A 15,992-nucleotide genomic window follows, 5' to 3' on the forward strand; every position below is an offset into this window, starting at 1 on the left:
TTGCTTTCCAGTAATAAGGCAGGTGCACAGTCCTTTCCAGAGCTTGTGCAGAGCTTGTCTCAGTACCTTTGATGTACAAATGTACTGCTTTCTCTTTTTTTTAAAAAAAGAAGTCCTGTAAATAGAAATAAGCTGCCCCTTTCAGTTATTGCTGAAAATTATTTCCATTAACAGCAAAATACAAGATATGTATGCTTACAGAAAATGTTATTGACATTAAGGAAAGAAAAGATGCATTATTTTTGTTTCTTCACAGTGTTAACATTTTGCTCTAATCCATTTTAGATCTCTGGCAGACGTTATTTCCTAAATTAGGACACTGGCAGCTTATGAGGTATGATCACATCTCACTGCCACATGCAATGCTAAATAAGTTTAAAGTCAGACTGTGATTTCATGACACCATAAATCTGAATTTAACACTTAAACCAGCACTGGATAAAAACCACAATGGCCACGTAATTTGAAACACTGACCCAATATAAACTCTTCCAGATGCTTCAAACATGTTTATGGCCTCAGATGAAGAACTTTGCAGTGGCAGGCTTTAGTGCCAGAGCAGGTACTCTCTCTCTCTGAGCTACTCTGCCCTTGAGATGTGTTACAGAGCCTCCATTTTACCATGGCTCATGCAAAGCCTGCACAGAAAATACACTGTCTGAATAAGCATGTGCTGTAAGTAAGTCAACAGCAACGTGATCAATGTGGGCCCATTCATCTGGATCAAACACACACTTATGGGGACCTCACAGTGCCCTGATGCAACAGTGATGGCTGAGGAACCACTGCTTCACAAAAAATATGCTCAGTTCAACAGCTGCTTTTCTGAAGGTAAGATTACTATCTATCTCAAGTGTTTGCAAGTCTTTGTGCAGCCTCTGTTGAACGATTGCAGCACTAGGAAAAAAAATAATATGTATATACTTATTTCACATGTAGAGGGGAAAAAATAAGGCCAGCCAAACACAATTTGTCTTGAGTGAAATTTTGCAGAACAGATGTTTATCTGTGCTCCCTGGCTTTCACTCGTTATGACAGATTTTTAATGTAACAGAAAAATGGAAGAAAATCCTGTAAAACTGCAGACTTCTTTCTGCAGGCCTACAGTATTGTTATATTGCACATCTAATGTGGCAGATACTCATAAAGAAGCCACACCAGGGCCCTCTATAATTTTTTTTAACTATACCTAGCTATGCACTTTTATACTAATATTTGGTATTGTGTATATATTATTCATTTTGTATGGTCCTGGGACTAAGTCTGAGCATTTTTCAAACCTAGTGCCAAAGCAGCCTCTACTGATGATGAGATCACTGTCAAAATTTTGGCTATTTAACAACTGAGATTAATCCTCTTCTGATCCCCTCGTCTCCTATTCTATGGACAGCATGTGCATAGGCTTTGTTTTTCTTTTAAGTAAATGTGAATTCTAGATGTTCTTCCTCAGGGAAGACAAGATTAAAAAGGGTCAGGTTTCTGAAATGAAACAGAACAAATTTTATTGTAGTTGGTAAATTGGTGTATTCCATAGTCTACGTGCATTATAAAAAAGAATTGACTCCTTTACAGACACATCATGTTTTGAAACATATAGATGATTAAAACTTTAGAAACTATAGTATGATGCATAAATGGAAAATAAAGTGCTGCTGTACCAATTTCTACATTGCTAATCCCATGGGAAGTGGTAAAGGTTCATAAACATTTTTACTGCCATTGGTTATGGACAATGAATACTGAATGGCCAACTAACAACTACTCAAGGTCTCCACTTGTTTCTTCTGCAAGATGCTTTTTTCTTTCCTCAGCACCCTCTGCAGACTTATGTAAGAAGTTTGGGACTAGCTGTTAATTTGAAACATTCACATTTTCAAGCACGCTTATTTGCAAGTTATGTTGCAAATCCAGCTTTATCATATAAGGTTGTTTCTACTAAACAGATCAAAATTATATGTTTCTTGGCAGACTTGACTTCAGCTAGAAGACATGACTGTAAGTAGGTTTTGGGGACAGCATGCAGTGTTTATCCTTCTATTAAAATTGGGGATTTTCTGTACATGCTGTTTCTATTGGTCCTTTCAGTCAAGTTTAATATCCAGTATTAAATTCAGAATAATAGTAAATAGTAAAGATTCAGATGTTTCCTCTCTTAAAAAATTAAAACCAGGGACATACCCCCCTTCCGCAAAAGATCTTTCTATGAATATACACTGGACAGCACCTGTTCAAGTCAAATTCTTCATATATTCAGCAATGTACAATATTAGTGATCAATCATACTATAAAAATGCTTCAGAAACATTGCTAACCACTTAACTCAGGTCCCAAACTTTTATGTATGTATCATTGCGTGTGAAAACTTGTTCAGATAATAAATTGCCAAATAGCACACATTATTTAATGAAGAACATGCTAATTAATACAGATCTTATGGCAGTCCTTAGAAGGGTATACATTTCTAAGCTCCTTCAGCAGAGAGGTGCTGGGAATCCTCTCTTGTTAGTAACTTTCTGGGTGGTGTTCACTTTGGGCTAATGAGTAGAAGTAACTAAAAAAAAATATCCTATAGCATAGAATTGTTCTCTAGTTCACTAATGTAGGATGTTAGCAACCACAAAATGCAAATATTAAGCTTCTACAGCAACATTAATTTGGTCACAATGTATATCTGGTTTATTCTACAATACACATTAAACAGCAAAACTATAGCAATCCATGTATTCAGTTAATTTTATTACTGAGTTGTACTTTATTATTATGCAAGGGTCTAATTATATTTTTCCAAACAAGTGTGGGCAGTTTAGTTGGTTTGTTCCAGATGTTAGTATCTTATTCCCAAACATTCTGAAGCTTCTGCAGTGTGAGAGAGGGGCCATAAACCTGAATAAATGTAACAAGGAAAACAGGATGAGAAAGACTGTCTCCATTCAGTGCAGCAGAGCTGACATAAAAACATTAACTTTTGCATTTCCTGACATCTTACATTTTAACAGGGTAACTATATGTGTGTATGAATTTAGGGTTTCATTTATTTATTTTTGCATTTAATTTCCAAAGTTTGGTGTTTTTTTTTTTTTAAAGGAGAGCAAATAAAACTACAAAGCCTTCTGTTTATGCAGTCTAATGAAGTTGATTTGGTGCTTTTGATGTGGTATTCTCTGTATGCTGCATAAGGCACACAGGGATAAGTGTTTCTGAACTGTGCAGTTTAGAAGAGCCCTCTGAACTGCCACTGTCTTTGGATACAGCTTGAATCTCAGGATTAATAAAGTTTCTTTTTACCTGCCTTCATACAGTTTCCCAGGAAAACACTGTAGATAATACAAATAATTGAGCTACAGCTCTGAGAATGTATAAAAGTCACTCAAAGCATGAATTTGAAGCTGTTCATGCTGGACATTCCTGCAGCATTGTACAAACTGATTTTAAAGAAGCAGCTTCTGTAGCAGTTTTCTGGTCTCTTGAGTCTATACATAGAGAATGGCAGCAAGAGCTGGTGAAATAAATTTGGATACTCATAATGTGTGTCAATGAGCAGCTGTCAGATGGCAGCAGTTCTTTATTATTCATCCTCTCTATTTTCACACTAACGTGAACTTCTCGACCTGTGAGAGACACTTTGCGAAAGAGGCACTACGAAAGAGCACGTGATGTGCAAAGTGTATGCATTTGACTTCCACGCTCTGAAGAAGCAGAAGGAGAATTCTGAATTGGTTACAGGAAGTACGGGCTAAGAAGGTGGAAAACTGCAGCATTTCCAGAGGGTAGTCCATGAGGTTCTGCTTTTGTGCAGGCAGTGCTATAAAGCCAAAGATCAAATACAAAACGAATCGTTCAGATTTTGATTTTTTTTGTTGTTGTTATTAGTCTAGTTTAAGAAATGGAGTGCAAACTGATAGCTGCATGTAGTGGATGCTCTTCAGTTAAGCTCCGTGATCTGTGGTAGATGTCAAGCCACATCCAGACTGTGACCTTTTTTAAGATCTGCAAGAATTACATGTAGACAAGCATTTGCTTGCTGTATGGTGTAACTAACATGGCACATTGCCCTTTCTTATCTGAAAAGTTGATCCAGCTGTGGGCAAGGTTTCTCTCTTCACATATTTGGCCACCCAAAACAAATATGACATGATTTAACTCCTACTTACCTTCTGTAAGTATTTCAATACTGTATTTCAATATTGCACTCAAATCTTCCAATACAGAATGTATTTTGAAAATAATTTTAAAATTTCACAAATATGAATGTCAGTGACAACTTACTATGCTAAGTTTCCACTCTAATAATGACATCCTGAGATGCTAAAGCCTTTTCTGTAGGCATCAAAAGCACTTTATAAACATACATTAATCCTATGCTCATTTTGAAAAATGTGAGAATTAGGCAAATGGAAGTGCAGTTGCAAAAAACCACAAAGCAAATCAAAGGAAGAGTAAATCACATCTGTTCCCTTATCATGGACCATCTATCTACTCCTCACACCTCAAATTCCCAGCAATTAATCCTAAACTAAAGAACTAGACAGAAATAACTCCCGAACACTCTTCTTTGAAACACAGTCTGTCTCAGAAATGTTGTTCAGCCTTCTCTATTCAGTAGCACTGTTTGGAATTGGTAGTCAAAGACTTGGTGTCTCAGAAGAACATTGGCCAATTCTCAGCTCTTTGTAAAATGGTTGCTAACAGTAGCCTTACATAGGAACACATGTGTTTTGATTGAAGAGATCGATTAGAAGATTTTTGCTGTTTACCAATCAGTTTAAAACATAGACTGATCATTCTCAGTTTTCTATAAAACGGTTTTGCCATTTAAAACTTGTTCAATAATTTTTGCTTTTGTTCATCTTTGGGCTTGGTAATTTTTGTCATGAGACCTGAATCGAATCCCACCCTAGTTTTACCACTGCATGGATAACTAGAACATACCTATGTGACTTCCATCAGAGCAGAAGTCACAGATTTTTACCTTTGGCATTGGGCTTGCACATACATTAGTGACTGATTTTGCTCATAAAGTCAGATAGCTCTTTTGGCTAGGTTAACCCACAAAAATCCCCAGATTGTTACTCTCTTTCAAGCTAATCACATAGTTTAAGGCATCCAAATCAAGACCAAATACACTTGGAAAGATGGCAGCATATGCAGAACATCAGCATTTTGCTAAATCACAGTTTGTTTGCCAAATCATGTCCTTTTCTGGAGGACTGCCATCCCAAACCTGGAGGATGTAAAAAGCAAAGGATTCCTGCTTTTTAAAGAATGGCAAAATTTTGTCAGATCATAAGATATATGAAAAAATACTGCCAGCGGCTCAATTTACTGAAACATTCTGAGAGAGCACAGTACAGACGAGAGGGCAGATTTTGGCTTAGGATCAGGAAATATCTTCTACTGGAACAATCAACTGACATACAAGAAAAAGCCTGAAAAACTCTAGGATTAATTATGTAATATACATATGTTTCCCTTAACCTCAGTTTTCAAATTCAGAATAATTTACAATAATTAAAAGCATTTTCCAGCTCAGATCAAGACATCAGAATTGTTGAAATGCTGGTAACTACTAATGCTTGATATATTTTCTTCGACCTTTCCTACTGCTGGAAGTTACAGATCTTTTTTAATTTTTTTTTTTTTTTTTTTTTAGAAAAATGGCAGGGTAACGAAGACCAGTGAGTCTTCAGGGGGAAAAAAAAAAATCCATAGGGAGGAAAAACCTGAAAAACCTCTAAGTTTTCCAAGATTCTAGACTACTTCTTTATATCCATGCATCACACCTATGATTTGATTAGATTTTAGCAGCATAGTGTTGACTCCTATTCTCTTAATTGCATGCAGCTATGAAAAGTGACAATAGAACATGATTTATATATGGCATAATAGAACAAGGTTTTATTCTGCTTCTGTTTGTGCTATTCGAAAGAATAAGCTTTTAGGGTGCCAAAATTATGGCTAGCCTTGTTAACTACTTTGGAAGCAAATTAGTTGACATAAGGATAGCCAAATCTATTCCTTTATGAAAGTGTAATAAGACAGAATATCATTTCATTGTCAGATAATGCTTCAGTTTAAATTACACAATTAGATTTGCAGTAAACTACAAACAGATTTGGTAATGTCACTTATAACAATAAACGGGGAAGAAGTAATAGTGTACCATTCAGCTCCCTGATGCCAATGGGCTGAAAGCAACCTGCCGTGGAACAGCTGATTATCCAATCCAGAGTTACATGTATGCAACCGAAAACAGACTTTGGCGCATTATTGCTCATACTTTTTGTCTCAAAACTACATAACAAGTTTAGCTCTAGTCTACATGTATTAATATTCCAAACACTTGGCTCATTAGTCTAATCAAATGATGGAAAGACCACACAAACGTATGGATTGTTCAGCAACCCTGACCCCACTCATTCACACACATGTAATAGCCCTGCCATTCACTCGTGCATAGAAATGATCACAAAAGCAAACAATGCCGTGCTCACTCATTCACTTAATTAGTTAGTCACTGTTTCACTCACTTGGTTGACTCAGTCCTTCGTACTTCCAGCCTTAGAATCTCATCTCACTTTCCCAGTGAGTAATGCCAATTAAAATTCACTTAAGACCCACATAGACTGAGAAAATCAGAATTACACCCTCGGTCTGACAGATACTAAACTTCATGAAACAAATGTGGCTTGGAAGTATTTTAAGGTCTTAACTAGAAATTCAGTACTGCACAGGCCTTGCCTAGCCTTCACTTTTTCTCCTTTTTACCTTGCTTGCTTTGCAAGCAAAAGATGGGATTCTGCCCTTGGTATTATTTATTTAAGTAAGTATTGAGAGCAAAATTTGGCCTTTTGCACGTAAATTATGGACAAGGTTTTAACACTTATGTCGTTGTCAGCAATCTATCCTTCATAAAGCATTTCTCAGCATCAGTCTGTGCAGACATTCATTTATTTCAAAATTTTCTTGGCTAAAGTCCAGTTCCCTTAATTTCTCTTAATTGTATGTTTCATACCCAGCATGAAGGCTTCAGAGAGGAAAATGATATGTAACATTTTTAAATCATTAAACCAATGACCTTTTTTATTCTATGATACAAGTTTGATACAAATTTAGATCAGTGATTCTTTCCATTATGTATCTGACCAGCATATTCAGCTGACAGCTAAAATGTAATGTTGTCTGCCGGTCTCATGACCAAGTCTTGCATCACTGCATGACAGACTTTCATATACAGGTCTGTCTGTATTTGTACACGCACATAAATCACTGCAATGGTGAACCTTTCTGTCATAAAGCACAAAGAACTCTTATTGTCCTCCGATTTTAAAAATAGAACAATATTTTCCCAGTAATAGCTTTCTCAGACTAGCAGTAGAGTGGTTTTTTTTTTCACCATTTTGATCTTCAGAGATATGTATATGATAAAGGACTGTGTATTTGGCAAAATGACTGCCAAATAACCAGAAATCCTTACAGCCAGGAAGTAAACTCATTGACACAATGTCACAGTACAGAATGGGTCTGCATAATCCTTTTTTTAAATTTGCATTTGTTTGTGAATGTTTTCATTGAGGGCTAAGACTAGAAAACAAAAAGCCAGGGGTGCTGGAAGGCTTTAGCTTCTGTTGGTAGGGACCAGCATCTCAGCTCACTACAGGCTCTCCACAAACATGCAAACAAGGAAGAGGATTGGGGCAGCAACTTGGTATGATCCTGGACTTGACAGAAGCTTTCTGTAGCCCATGCCCAAGGGATGAAGTTTGGAATAAACTATCATTTGAAAAAGCTCCTGAATCATGAGAAACACTAACACAACCCAGAGGCTTATTCAAATAGGATACATATTTTGTACTTTGTACATCTCTATAAAACTTTGTGAAGAACATCTTATTTTTATGACTTGCATTAGATGGATTTTATTTAATGGATGGATGAGTATCGTTATCTTTTTACTTTCACTATAAAGTCTTTACCATATACCTTCTTAAATTGATTTTTTTGACAATGTAATTTACTAGTCCTGGCAAGATTTAACAGATTATCAAATCCACTTTCAAAGTGTAGGTATTTCTGGTCTTCTCCTGTAAAGGTGAGAAGACTGGGAATTTTTTTCAGTTTAATCAAGTTTATGTTGATAAACAATATTTTCATTTTTATCTTTATGAATTTACAAGCCTTGAGTATGCCAGATCATGTGTATATACACATAACATAATATGCATTATTATATTTTAAAAAAAGTAGGTAGGGTCAGTGCAACTGCAAATACCTCCTACTATTTTAGATGTCAGGATTAGGCAACTCTAGGACAGGACAGGACAGGACTGCACCTTTACGAAGGAAGAGCTGAAAGTAGGCATACCATAAATATCAAAGAGAGAATGAGGAGGGGTAAATGATGTTAAAAATGCAGGCCTATGCACGGCGAATTCACACACAGATGGAAGGGTGGCTACATTGGGAGGTAGTACTTCTGAGAGGTGAAATGATGAACAGAAGGAAAGAGATTTCACAACTGTATTTACTTTTGCAAACAGTCTGGCTTATCACTACATGTATATTGTGCTTTGCTGTCTGAAGAAGTACCTTCTGCAGCCAAACGAGATTTGATTCTAGTCAGTGAACTCTGTCCATCTGCTAGGGTAATTTAGCCACTGCCGCTGAAGAATGTTGACACTTCAGAAAAAGAATATTCAAACAGAGCTCAGGCTTTTAATCTTGGATTTGGCCCAATGGGAGACCATCCATCAACACTCATTGAATGCCCACTCGAACCTTTAAATATGCAGCAAAATCCTCCCCTGTGAGTGGCACACCCAGCAGTATCATACAGCTACACTGCCAAATACACCTGGAAATGGGATGGGGCTCTGGAATTTAAGTTTTCAAGCATATGCTTTCATGGCAATTTTGTTACATAAGACCATTTAGACCTTTAAGTAGTTTGAATATAACAGTAAATGTAGGTCAAGTAAAGAATAAAAAGAAAAGGGAAAACCAAGCAGACAAAGATAGGAAAGTATTTTTCTTACACTACCGAAGCAGTGTCTGTGACCACAAAACAAACAAAAGTAGATTCTTTAAAGTGAAACCATTACCTATAGATAGTTTTTAAAGTCAAATTAATTTCTAACTGAAGCCAGGGGAAGGCAATTAATCCCTTTCACAAATTGAAATGGATGATCACATGCAATAAGCTTTATCTCTGCGTGTTAAAAAAAGTTAATAGAAAACACTTACATTGCTTCCATTGTTGTATAAAAACAACACTGGGGTTTTCCTTCCGGCAACATTTCTCCTTAGCCAAAGAGATACTATCCTGTATTTGATACAGAGCCATAGTTTGAGTTAATTGTTTGCGTCACTATCGCTTCCACCTTTATTCATCTTGCATCCCCTTCCCTCAACAAAATCTCCTTGAACTCAGTACGATAGAGCGAGGTGGCCCAGCACGCTGAAAGCACTTATACTTAGTCTAAAATATATAGCATACTTTTATCACCATACATGAGACAAACATTCAGTGAAAGGTCAGGTAGCTTTCCATTACTTGCCGGGGGTGGCAGGAGTGGGGGGGCAGGAACTGATGCTTTTGCAGGGCTAAGAACCAGCTGTATGTGTTACCATCTACAGCATATGACGCAGACAGCCCCTAAATGGCACAGAAATCTGTGCATTTTCCTGTAACAGCACTTCAAATCTTGGTCATGTTTGGCAATGTACTTACTGTTGTACCTTTTTTCATGTGTGCAGTCTATTTAATTTTCGTGGTGCTCTGGTGTTAGACAATGCACCTACACTTGCCACTGTACACATTTTGCACTCTGACCACATACTCCTCCCAACTTTTTTTGGTTATGTGAGTTCCAAGGTACTGGGTGTTGTGACAAGTGCATCAAGTCAAATGGCAACCACACATCTGGTTGCACGAGAGCGAAAGAGTCTACGGCAAGATTAACTTCTGCTAGCAGGGCCCCTCTGAGCATGGTGCTTCTTTTGGAGGCATGCCTTCAGCTGCAGGTGTGTGCTGCTGTCTCTCTCCAGCCCCCAGGCCCTATCTATCTATGCCTTCTGCATGTCAGGTGCCGGACCAGCCAAGGCCAGAGCACTGCACTGCACGTGTGAGAGAAGCAGGGTAGGGCAGAGCAGGAGTCTCGAATGCAATACATGAGACCTGGCAAGCGGGTCTGAAAAACACCGAGTATGTGTTATGTCTTGAAGTGACCCGCCTCCTTGTTCTCTTAATCTAGCCTAATGGCCACTGTGTCCAAAGTTATGTTGGCTGATTATCTCATTATTAAATTCAATTCTACAGAGAAGCATGTAGCAAACGGAAAAAAGAGGTCAGAAATGGTTTGTGAAACAGGACATAAGGTTGCCTTTTTCTCAGGGAAATTGGCTCATAAGTATCATTAAGATATTAATGGAAAAACATTTAAAAACATAGTTGATCTCAAAATTAAATTGTTTTTAAAAAGTTAACACAAAAGAACTGCTTTTTTATAATCATGTAACAAGAGGCCAAGTCTTTAAAAAAGGGTATGTGCTGACTTCCGTGTAATCGCTGCAGTACGTAACAGTTTAATGCCATCACAGATTTACTGTTTTAGGCCGTACATACATTTCCATGTATGTAAACATTCTGTAAAGTCTTAAGAAATTCACATGGACTAAAAGGCAGAATATAAGCCACACAACAAGCCAAGGGATCAGGAAAAGTACATACTAGTGTTAGGAATTGAATGAGTAGTGTATGGAAGTCATATCTGCCAAAAGAGATGTGGAATGCATTAAAAAAATACCCCAAAACAACAAAAACCACCCACCCCACCCCCAAATCCCCAAACCCAGAACAAACAAAGAAACAAAGACCATGCTCCTAAACGGCCTGCTGGATGAAATATTATCTGCAGTGCTACAGTCTTTGCTTGTAGGGGTAGGTGTAACAAGGACAGGGTGTGCATCCTCCTCCTCCTCTCCCCACCACTGAGCAACTGAGCTTAAAAGCAACCAGACTGAACTTTTCGAGGCCGTGTGACTAATACATGAAGTCCACCAGCCGCACCACAGAAGAGACCCACCCAAAAGCTGCACACAGCTTTTTTACAGTGCAATCTGCAATCTTGAAGCACAAAGGAAAGCGACACTGTGATCAGCGAGTCACAAGCTTATCTACAAGAATCACAGATGCAGCTATGGCATGCCTGCTCCCAGCTGCTAATGGCAGGGGCGGCCTAGTTGTGCTTCTCCTTAACGCAGCCGGGCAGACAAGGGGAAAACTGGCCAACGTTTGTGGTTATCTCAGGCTAGGCAGTTCCCTGACTAGGTCTTGCTTGGTTCCTCCAGCCCAGAATGAAGAAATACCGTATGATTCTGACTACAAGGAGATCATTAGGTTAATAATGCATAAAGAATAATCTATGCTTTGGAAATGCCACCTTATCTGAGATGTCAAAATCTTTAAAAGAAGCCACTCAACTATTAATTTTGCTTTGTAGCGCTGTACCTCTTTTTTTCTGTATTCACATGCTACTTTTTTAAAGGGTGAAAAGGGGCACGTAAGTACATCCCAAAGTAAGCAATCATAGGAATGTGCTGTGATGCTGTTAAACAATTATTTTTATGTCTAATTGATGTTAGTGATCTAGCACTGACAAATCCTTATTCTACTATTTTAGTCATACATACAATATGAACATACATGTTTCATTCACATGTTGGGAACATAGAAAAAGCTCTTCTACATGTGTTAGCTATAAAAAAAGGCAAAAGCTTTCAACAATTCCAGAAGGGTCTAAACCAAATCTGATACTTTTTTCCTGAGTCTGATTTTATTTTCATTGTCAAGTAACTCATATATATTTCAACGTTAGCTACTTTTCTCAAAGGCACTATTACATGCTGCCATCAGAAGTCACTCCTTTCAGAATGACTCCTCAAAATACCAGATTTTGTAATTCTTTCAAAAATTTTTGTACTATTTTTGCCTAATGGTCTGAATGTCTCTCCATAAAGCAGATCCTTGTTCAAATAGGTGTTCTTTAATCACGAAAACACAGAAACAGAAAACCATCTGGGTGGTTTACTCTGTGAAAACGGAAAGTCTGTACAGAACTCATTGCAACATTAAACTGCTGTGTGCTGCTAAAATTCTCCTGACTGTTTGAGACAGCCTGAACAACTACTGATCGGAAAATCGGCGCCTAATGGAGTTCCTCACTAAGGAGTTCATCGCTTTAAGAGCATAGAATGGAGCCTTGGTGGAAAGATTGTTTTGCTACAGTGCAAAGGAGAAAGAGCACCTCAATTCAAAACGTGTTTAATTTTCTAGTAAGCATTAGTTTCAGGTATAACAGATGAATAATCTTCTGTGCAAGAGAGAAAAACAAAGCGATTTGTGCTGAGGTCTAGTTCACAGAGTAGATTCTACAACGCAGATTCTTCTACCTTGTGGCTGATTGTACCTCTTATATTAAGTTACCCAATGCTTATTTTGTGGTGATTATTTACACTTGCTGACTAAAACCAGATCCCATGAAGTGCAACTCTAACAACCAAAATAAATTACAAATTCTAAGTTGTGAAGGGACTGGGTAGCCATTTTGGTGGTGGCAGCCATCTTGGGGCAGAACAGATTAAAATAGCTGAATTTCCAGAAATGACTGATGTTTTGCAAATGTGCTGATTTTAAGACAGTCTTTCCAATTGTCAGCCACTCCACTAGAATTAGAGGAAGGGTATGGCAATCTACCACCCTATGACATGCAACCATAAGAGGAAATAATTTCTGCTGCACATGTTTTGCTCTTAACTCACAAAACCCCAGAGATTTAGAAATAAAAATAGGCTACTAGTAGAAATCCCTTTTCAAGGCCATGAGGTAAAGAAAGTACATACAGTGCAGGAATGCCCACTCTTAAGATCTCATTGCAAGTTCAATATGCGATGAAGTTCACGAATTTTAAGTACTTACACATAGAAAGACAGAGACTATAGAAGCACACAAGCACATCACCTTTAAGTAGAGGAACACCAAGCCTCATTTGACATGTAAGCCAACTGCATGATTTGGGAATGAAATTGTGCTTGTGATTTATTTCCCCCACAAGAGGCTTTTATCACTCAGGACCTCGTTAAAGTGACCCCTGCTCATTTCTGGAGCTTTGACCCCAAAGATGTACCAAGGTATTCGCAAGGGAGAGAGGAGCTGGTATTTGGTAAGGGAGGATGACGGGAATAGACTGTGGAAGCAAGGATGTGGCTCGCACTCCAGCGCTCCTTGGAAGCGGCGCGCAACGTGGGATGTGTAGGAAAGGGATATAGTCACACAGGATGCCAAAGTACCTATTAGAAAACATCTTTGCCATTTTATTTTTCACCGCTGAAGATGAAGAACTGCTGGAGCGACCAAGGAGCGAGATGACAATGGACTAAAGGAGCATGAATCCTCAAGGTTTAAACACAACCTTGGCAACAAGATTGATGAGCACGGCTCACAGATTAGAAATGAGGGAAAACGACGGCAACCTTAGAGGCTGGAGACAGCCAGTAACAAGCAACACGATCCAAGCCTGATGTGGACACCTTGCTGCCGCTGTGATTTATTACCCCTTCCGTGACAGGGTAGGGCAGGCATTTGACAGCGGAGAAACCACTCTGGACGTGGAGCAGCAAGGCAGAGAAAGCCGAGGGGAGCGGCACGATGCGCAAAAAAGGGCAGATGCCGGTAAAGTTTGGGTAAGCAAAGGTCAAACGACACGACACGAGGGCGCACCACGCAACTCTGGAAAGTGACTCAGCCAGCCGACATCCGCCGGGACGGGGAGGCAGGGGCCCCGGGGAGCGGCGAGGAGGCCCGCCGGGGGTGCGTGGGGGGGGGGCCGCGGGGCGTCGCAGGCCGCCCTCGGCCTCGGCCCGGAGCCGGCCGCGACCCCTTCGATGTGGCGCCGCGAGGCGGGGGGCGGACCGCCGAGGCGGGCGGAGGGCGAGCCGGCGGGGAGAGCCGCCCTGCCCGCCGGGCAAGCAACAGGCGAGGAGCCGGGCCGGCCGAGGGGAGCGGCTACCCGGCCCCCGCCGCCCGCACCAGACGTTCCCTCCTCCCTTCCCCTCCCCTCCCTCGCTCTCGCTCAGCGAGCCCCGCGCCTCTCCCACAGCGCTGCCCCCTCCCTCGCGCGCGCGGCGGCGGGACTGTTAAAACCGTTACAGCTCCCACTTTCGAACTGATTCAAACTCGGCAGCGCCGAGCAGCGCGGCCCCTCCCCGCGCTGCGCCCCGCGCTCCCTCCCGGTGCCCGCCAATCCTCTCGCCTCCCTCCTTTCTCCTCCCTCTTCCCCCCCCCCCACGTGAGGCGGCAGAGAGTTTCAAGCCTCGCCGGCCCGCCGTGCACCCATCCCCGGTCCCGTTCTCGGTGAGGGGGGAACCGGGGCACGGAAGGCGCTGGGCCGGGGGCGGGAGGCGGGAGAGAGAAGCGCGGACCCCCCGGCCCCCCGCCGGCAGCGCGAGAACAAAGAGTTCTCCCACCCCTCCCTTCCCCCCCCGCCCGCACGTGGGGAGCAAGCTCCCGCCCCTCGCCCCGCCCCTCGCGCCTGATTGGCGCCGGAGGCCCCGTCCGCGTCCATCCAATCGAGGCGGCGCTCGGCGCTCGCCAATGAGCGCGATGCCGATTGGGCCGCCGCGTTTGGCGCTCGGTCCGGGAGGGTGAATCCGGCAGCCGGAGGCTGAGGGGAGGGAAGAGAGGGAGCGGAGCGGAGCGGCGCGGCGCGGAGCTGGCGGCGGCGGCGGCGGCAGCGGCAGCGGCGGGGCGGCAGCGGCGGCGCGAGGCCGGGGCGGGGGGGCGGGTGAGTGAGCGAGCGAGCGAGCGACACCTCGCGGGCTTGAGGCGTTGGCGCCGGGAGCGGCTATTTATAACCGGCTCCCTTTGTAATGGGGGGAGGGGAGGAGGGCGCGAGAGGAGAGGAGAGGAGGGGGCGAGGGGGGGCGGCGATGGCTCCCGAGGAGCAGCCGCCTCCCGTCCCCTTCCCGCGGGCGCGGCGGGTGGCGCGGGGGGGCGGGCGCCCGGCGGCGAGACTGGCGCGCTCCCGGCCGGTGACAGCTGGAGGGGAGAGACATGGAGTCTGAAGTGCCCTTTGTCTAAGTTGGCTCCGTCCAGCCCAGCCGACGGTTCCCGTTCCGACCCCCGCTCGGCGGAGAGCAGCCCCGAGCTGGGGGCGGGGGGGGGGGGGGGGGGGGGCGAGCTCGTCGTCCCCACGCCCCCCCCCCCCCTCCAAGGGTGGGGGGCGGCGGGCGGGGGGCCCGCGCTGTGCGGGGAGAGGAAGAACGGGGAAGAGCCGGCGATTTCCTCCCCCTCCTCCCCGTTCCTGCCGACTGCATGCGGCGGCGGCCGCTTCAGGCACAGTTGGACTGAAGGGGCGGAGGGGAGGTATGTGTGTGCCTAACGTACGCCGGGGAAGGTCTGGGAGCGCCCGGCGGAGAGATCCGTGTGTGTCCCCCGGCGGGGAGAGCGGCACAACGCTGTCCCCCCGCGCCGAGGCAGGCTCCCGGGAGGCTCGGACGGGTCCCCTCCGGGCCCGGGTGCTCTCAGCCTCCCGGAAGCTGGCGCTCGGCGGGGCGAGCCGGGCGGGGAGGCTGAGCGCGCCCCGGGCCGCTCGCCCGCACCCTAGAGCCCTGGAAACCCGCGGTGGTTTGGGGGCCGGCCGCCCTTCGGGCTGCCGCGCCTGGCCTTGGAGGGTTCCTGGTTCAGGGAGGGAGCTGGAGAGGGCCAGGGGGTACGTGAGTCTGGCGGCGGCTCCGGCGAACTTCCTAAGTGTTTAAGGGCGCTGGGCGATCCTGCTCTTCCAGAGCGCTGCGGGAAAGTTCGCAGGGAGCTGGAAGCGCTGGGGTTTGGATCCCATGTCGCCAAGCACGGGTGTACAGAGCTGTCTGAAACTAGGGTATCTGGGACGTGTGGAGGAGGGTGCTGGGCAGAGCTGTCCCCGAGCAACACGTGTGTGATA

At 43.4% G+C, this 15,992-nt stretch overlaps 1 protein-coding gene across 2 annotated transcripts in view; it reads left to right on the forward strand.

Annotated features, from left to right (window-relative positions):
- The first annotated feature begins 14,389 nt into the window (after positions 1 to 14,389).
- Positions 14,390 to 15,992, forward strand: part of EZH2 (enhancer of zeste 2 polycomb repressive complex 2 subunit) — a 51,149-nt gene continuing 49,546 nt past the window's right edge. The window contains exon 1 of one of the 2 annotated variants that reach the window (XM_069811915.1): positions 14,390 to 14,407. The gene's annotated coding sequence lies outside the window, so the exon portion shown is untranslated. Of the gene's footprint in view, positions 14,408 to 15,396; positions 15,419 to 15,992 lie in introns of those variants that run through there. The other variant, XM_069811937.1, reaches the window with a different exon arrangement.

This window comes from Haliaeetus albicilla, chromosome 2, assembly GCF_947461875.1.
Source record: "Haliaeetus albicilla chromosome 2, bHalAlb1.1, whole genome shotgun sequence".
Classification (NCBI taxonomy): domain Eukaryota; kingdom Metazoa; phylum Chordata; class Aves; order Accipitriformes; family Accipitridae; genus Haliaeetus; species Haliaeetus albicilla.